The sequence below is a fragment of the Camelina sativa genome, chromosome 8 (assembly GCF_030686135.1).
Source record: "Camelina sativa cultivar CO46 ecotype springtype chromosome 8, ASM3068613v1".
Taxonomy (NCBI): Eukaryota; Viridiplantae; Streptophyta; class Magnoliopsida; order Brassicales; family Brassicaceae; genus Camelina; species Camelina sativa.
In genome coordinates this window covers 6,410,602-6,417,464 of record NC_141887.1, presented here as the reverse complement: position 1 = coordinate 6,417,464, position 6,863 = coordinate 6,410,602, and the positions used below count along the sequence as shown (strand labels likewise).

General features: G+C 33.9%; 1 non-coding gene across 1 annotated transcript; it reads right to left on the bottom strand.

The window, feature by feature from the left end:
- Nucleotides 1-455: 455 nt before the first annotated feature.
- Nucleotides 456-562, bottom strand: LOC147939757 (small nucleolar RNA R71). The gene has a single exon (XR_015564896.1). It is a non-coding gene; the product is annotated as a small nucleolar RNA R71 (small nucleolar RNA).
- Between the last annotated feature and the right edge of the window lie 6,301 nt (nucleotides 563-6,863).

Sequence of the window (6,863 nt, the reverse complement as noted above, 5' to 3'; positions counted from 1 at the left end):
ATGCTAGAGCCGGTGAGGATGGAGCCAATTTGGATGGTAATAACCAGCAGAACCTCCAGGCTAGACGGGACAACAATGGAGAGCTTGTTAAGACTCTTGCGGACTTCAACAGACCAGACTTGTTCTATGAGAACCGATCTGCAATTGTCCCTCCTCCATTCCCAAGGAATGATTTTGAGTTGAAGCCTGCCTACTTTGCTCTTGTTGGACAAAGACCATTCCAGAACTTGCCACATGAGAAGCCTCTAGACCACATTGAGCACTTTGAGGATATAGTCACAAGCATCAAGGCTAATGGAGTCATAGAGAACTATCCATATTGCAAGCTTTTCCCCTACTCTCTTGCTGGGAAAGCTTCTCATTTGCTAAGGCAGTTGAAACCAGGATCTCTGAAGACCTAACATGACATCAAGGTGGTTTTCCTCAACTACTTCTATGATGATGCAATGTCAGATGAGCTGAGAATTAAGCTTTCCACCTTTAGACAAAGACCAGCTGAATCTTACAAAGCTGCTTGGGTGAGGTTCAAAGCATACTAGAGGGATTGTCCGCATCATGGGTTCTCAAAAGTGCAGTTGATTAGTATCTTTTTCGGCAGTATTGACTGGAGATATCAGATGGCTTTGGATGCTGCTAGTGATGGAAATTTCAAGACAACAGATGAAGCTGAACAGTTGATTGAAAAGCTAGCCTCAAGAAACAGTACTAAGAATGCGGACCTAGAGCGGAAAAGAGCACATGAAGGCCATGATTCAAATCAGTTTGCTGTAGTGAATGCTAAGTTGGATACAGTGCACAATCTTCTTGTGGGAAAGAAGTCTGTCCATTTTGCTGAAGATGTTGAGACTTTTGAGCCAAAGCCAGAGATTACAGAAGACGATGTCAACTACGTGTATGGAGCTGGATATCAAAATCTGAGATTTGGTCAGAAGAATTCCTTCACAGGAAATCCAAACAACAACTTAACTAGGAACTATGGTTCTTCTACTTACCAACCCCTCCCTCCACCCAATTCAGAGAGCAAGATGAAATCAATGATTGGACAGATTTTGGAAGGTCAACAGAAGTTGAAAGTGGACTTCAATGGGAAGATTGATTCTGTATACACTGAGATGACTGGGAAGTTTGATGCATTAAACACTCATGTTAAGAAGCTGGAGAATCAAGTGATTCAGACTGCTGGATATGTTAAACGACAAGAGGAACTTCTTTCTAGAAGAACAGAGTCGAATCCCAAGCATGCTTGTAATGCGATTTTGGTGAAGGAAGAAGACAATGATACGATATTGGAACCAACATTGATCGACGTCACCCAACTGCATCGACCGACGCAATCACCACCAAGCATCGATCAATGCTCCATCAGCGTTGATCGACACACCCCACGACCAGCTCCGGTTTCTTTTCGAGTTCCACCATCTGATTCAGAGCAAGCTTATAAGCCTAAGGTTCCTTTTCCTAAGCCTAGGAGGTCTAAGCAGGAGATTTAAGAAGCTAGATGCAAGGCTATGATGGACAAGGTGATGATAGAGATGCCTTTGATTGATGCAGTCAAGTTTTCTCCTGGGATTAAGCGGTATGTCAAGAGAATGGTCACTAATGGTTTGAGTCCTGAGGAAGGAGCTTTGCTAACCAAGGATGTCAGCTCAATTTTGTTGAATCAGCCTCCACAGAGAAAGAAAGATAGGAAAGAGAAAGTGGTTGTACCTGAGAAAGTGAGTGCAGTGATTCAAAGTAGGATTGCAGAGAAGTTACCAGATCCTGAAAGTTTTGTGTTAGATTGCTCTATCACCACAGGAAGGTTTCCTCACTCTCTTTGTGATCTCGGCTCTAATATCAACTTGATGTCATATTCTGTTGTTGTAAGACTTGGGATGACAGATTTCAAGCCAACTAAGATCTCTCTTATCTTAGTTGATCGATCCAGAAGGATTCCTGAAGGTGTCTTAGAGGATATTCCAATCAAGATTAGAGGTTTCATGATTCCCACTCACTTTATGGTGTTGAAGTATGACAAAGAGCCTAATGATCCTCTCATCTTAGGACGCTCTTTCTTGGCTACAACTGGTACCATCATAGATGTGAAGAAGGGACACATAGCTCTGAATGTAGATGATTAGGTCATGGACTTTGAGATGGACAAGCTGAGAAGAGCTCCCACTATTGATGGTCAAACATTTTCTGTGGAAATTGCTTCTCATGATGATCTAATCATAGAACTTCATGGAGACATTACTGCTGGGTATGTCAAAGAGTTGGAGACTGTTGAGAAAGTGAGTAAGCAAGCTTTTAAGCTTGAAGATTTGAGTGGAGATCATCTAATCAGTACTAGAGACCATGATGAGGTTCTGATCTATGAAAAATTGCTGGTAGATGACGTTTTTGTAATGGAAACACGGATTTCGGAGGTTAGTTGCAGAATCGAGGAAGAAACACGAGTTGCAGGCTCAGCATCGATCGATACAGTTGTTGCATCGATCGACACACCTTCCAGAGACAGTTCAAACGTGTCCAAAACCGAAGATTCTCGCTTTGGATCCTTAGCTGCAAGTCCTAGACCAGTTATAAAGCTGAAATCTCACCATTCTACAGTCAAGAACCCACAGGTAAGGCCAAGGTATGCATCTTCTTCACCCAAACCTTCTCCTATCATCAATAAGACTTTCAAAGGTACAAAAACTGTTTTGCAGTTAACCAAGCCACGAGATTATCGTAGAGCGCTTGTTTCATATACTTATTTTTATTTTATTCTTTTTCCCTTTTATTTTGATTTATTTTTATTTTTATTTTTATTTTATTCGCCAAGCTCTTACTTGATAACACTGGGGACAGTGTTGTTTAAGTCTGGGGGAGGCAGTTACTAACAACGTTTTTTTTTCAAAAAAAAAATTGTTTTATTGAGTCAAAATTTTTGTTGGGAACTATGATTTTTCTTTTTTTAGTGTACTGCTTTGGTTGATTAATGCTGCAGATTGAATCCACAATCCGACTAATGAAAAATCCAAAGGTTGTCCAGTGTACCAAAGACATCTGAATTTCCAATAGAATCCATAAAAGCCTGAGGTAATTTTTGCACTTTTCTTTTTACCTCATCAAAGAGATTGATGTTCATAGAGCTTGACTTCTTGTTCATACCTGACAAGTAAGATTTCATAAGGAAATGGTACTCCTTTCCCTTATTCAAGTTAAAAAAAAAAAAAAAAAATTCTGAGAGCTTTGTTTAAAAAAAAAAAGAGTGAATAAAAGATGAAATAATTTTGATCAGTTTAGAGAGGTAGGTAAATTACCTATGGCCTCATTATTCTACTCTTGAGTCAAATGATCACACAAAGCTTGGAAGCGAGGGGTAGGTAAATTACCGATGACCCCATTATTCGCGTACACCTTTGATTTTTTTTTTTAAAAATAGATACTAAGAAAAAAAAAACAAACAAAGCTCAAACGAAGATTAAATAGAATAAGTCTGGGGGAGAGAAAGAGTATCACTGGTGTTAAAGATTTGTCTTGCTTGTTATGGTATAGTACGGGAATGAGTCTAGAAGGTTCTTGACATTGATCAAATTGATGAGAGCCACCGATGAAGGCTTAATGGAGGAAGTAGTGGAATTTGGTTTGAATTTGGGATGCTATGAATATCAACGGAGAAGTACGTGGTGGTTCGATTTGGATTTATCTGCTAAGCATATGGATTATGGTTTGGATGATCATGACATTACTTTAAAAAGAAAATGAGTTCCTGCTTTTTCAAACCTCTTTCACAGGTCTAAGTTGATGTTTTGCTTGAGGGCAAGCAAAGGCTAAGTCTGTGGGAGTTGATATATCACGGTTTTTAGGTGTTTTTAGCCATGATATAAGTCTTATTTATAGAGTCTTTTTGGTATTTTTAGAGTCTTTTGAGTCTTTATAGGATTTAGCATGGATGAGAGCATAATGGAGCTAAATAGGAGGATTTGGAATACATTCAAGCATTGAAGCTGAAGCTGCAAAGTTGGGAGACGAATTCAGAGGATGCATCGACCGATGCAGCCACAGTGTCGATCAATGCATAGCCAAAGAAGAAATCGGAAGTTTTCCCACAAGTTTTGAAGATTTACAAAGCTGCCCCAAAATGTTCTATATTTGCATCATTAGTCTCTGAACGTGTTTTAGGAATATAAATAGGATTTTATTGTTATTGTTTAGACCTAAGCTTTATTTTTCCCTGCAACTTTTGAGAGAGAACCCTGAGAGATTTTTAGAGAGCTTTTGGAGAGAAGAATCAAGACTCTTTCAGAGAAGATTCAGAACTCCTTTTCTTCTTCCTCTAATCTCTTAATGCAATTTATTCAGAAAATGATTTGTGTCTCATTGATTATGTCTGAGTAGATCTGCTTGTTAGGTTTAGGATTTCTCATTAGGGATTTCATGGATTGTTAGATTGATTAATTGTTTGGATTCATTATCTTTCTTGTTCTTCACCATAGGTTGTTCTTAATGCTAGATCTTTGATTAGTCATCTGGATTTAGATCTTAGGATTATTGATTGATATGAGAATATAATCGATTTTCCTGACAAAAACCTTTGGTGAGCAAAATTACTTTTTGCAAAGAGATTTGAATTAGTGATTTTGTGAACTTATCTAAACAGGATTTTATTGCTAGTTTTTAACTTGAATTTTGCAAAGAGATTTGGATTTTTGGGTTTTAAAATTTAGATAATATTTGCAGTGAGAATTGATTTATTTTACAATTGTGTTTAGAGTTCAAGAACGGTGCTTAATTGTTGAATCCTACTTGCTAAATTAATTGATCTGATTTTCCATGATTTTCTGAGAATTTCCCTAGGTCTAGCGTTTCATCTTTCTGAATTTTACAACTCTTTATTTATGTTTCATCTTGTAATTTAATTACAATATTTTGGTTTAGCATAATTAAAAGATTAATAAATCTATTGTGTGAATTTAGAGTCTTTGTGGATTTGATCCTTAAGTACTACAATTGATCTCTTAATTTAAAAGAGTAATTTAAGGTTAAATTTGAATATATCAGGTAGAAGTAACAATATTCTTTTCTTAAACTTTTAAAAATAAAAAAAGTAAGAACTAAGTAAAGATGATACGAATTAATCTATGTATTCTTGAGCGAAAGATCTTCCCATTTCCAAACACTAGGAACGACTGTGATGGAACTCTTTAATTCTTTTCCCACCTCGTACCACACTCAATCACCTCGTACATCCTAGTGAGATCATGGCGTCACTATTGATGACGTCGATATTCTACCTAAAGTAATCCCATTTCCATGTTATTATCACCTTGACCGCCTTAGTTGATTGATTAGCATTACATGTTAGTATAATATATTTTCTTTTGCTAATATATAATAAGATACCACATGTCTTTCACTCCTTATTATACGATTATATAAAATCGAAATTGTTGAATCATGGAAAACGGCAAAATTTTTTTTTGAAGAACTTACGATGTATAAGGTGCCATTCATCTCACGCGAAATCGAGAAATATAACCTTCCAAAGTACATATGATATAACTGTATATTTAACGAAACAAACGACATGACGACAAAAAAAACACAAACAAACGACACGCATAATTTAACTTAGCTGGGTACATATTTTATTTAAATATATATTAACATTTTTAAGTACATTTGGTGTTTATCCTTAAAATTATACTTATTTAAAAAAAATTATAAATTTAATCTATAAAACATTTCTAAAAATAACAATTACTTGATTTTGTTTTCTAAATATTTTATATTTTATTTTAACTAAAAAAACAGTAATCAATATTACATGGAAATAGAAATTATGATATATTAACAACATCTTCTATTGTTTTTAAAATATTCTATCTCTGAATCATTTGCAAACAAAGAAAACAACAATTTTATTTTATCTTGTTTTCCAAAATCCGTGAGTTTTGATTTTTAACGTAAGAAAAACTTAGATTCTCATTTATTTAGATATTATAATCAATATATAAACATAATGAATTTTTAAAATCTGTAAAATTAAAAAGTTTAAAATATTATATAATGTGGTCATATAGTAAATAGGTTATAAAGAAGACATGTTGGAATTCATAAAATATTATTAAACTATGCTAATATGGGTTTTCTTATTTTATTATTTGTTAACACTATTAATATTAGAATATTTAACATATAAATCAAATTGATTTAATTACGATTGTATAAAAATATTAAATCATTAGAAAAATGTGACTTAATCACAGTGTATAAATTACTTATTATGTATTTAAATTCTTTATTTTTTTATTCTAATAATTAAAAATCTAAATAGAATTTTAAACACTAAACAAAGTAAACTAAATATAATAAACAAATAGTTATGCAGTGTACTGTGAGTTAAAAATTAATAAAAAAGTTTAGCTATATAAATAGTCGAAAATTTTAATTATTTATTTATTTATAAAATATCTGATATTTAACAGATAAATACAACATAAAATATAAAAAATTATATAATTGCAATGTAATACGGGTGAAAATCTAGTTAGTTGTATTATTGGGGTTGATATCACATAATTAATGAAATTCTTGGATTTGGTACTGGTAGAGCCGTGGAGGGTAGACTTTCAAATACATATAACAACAACACTAGGTGAATTTATAATTGTAAAAATAGGTGGACAAAATTATTTAGATGATAACGTGATTTTTTCATGATAAGAAATTTTATACCTTTATGTTAATATTTTAGTTTTAACGTGACTTGCGTGCTAGCTGTCTTGTTGATAAACTATAGAAGTCTTAACATAATGGTCTTTTAATAATCATTTTATTTTTCTTTAAATATGAACTAAAGCGTTTCATATTTCCTCGTCAGCAAAAGAAAGACA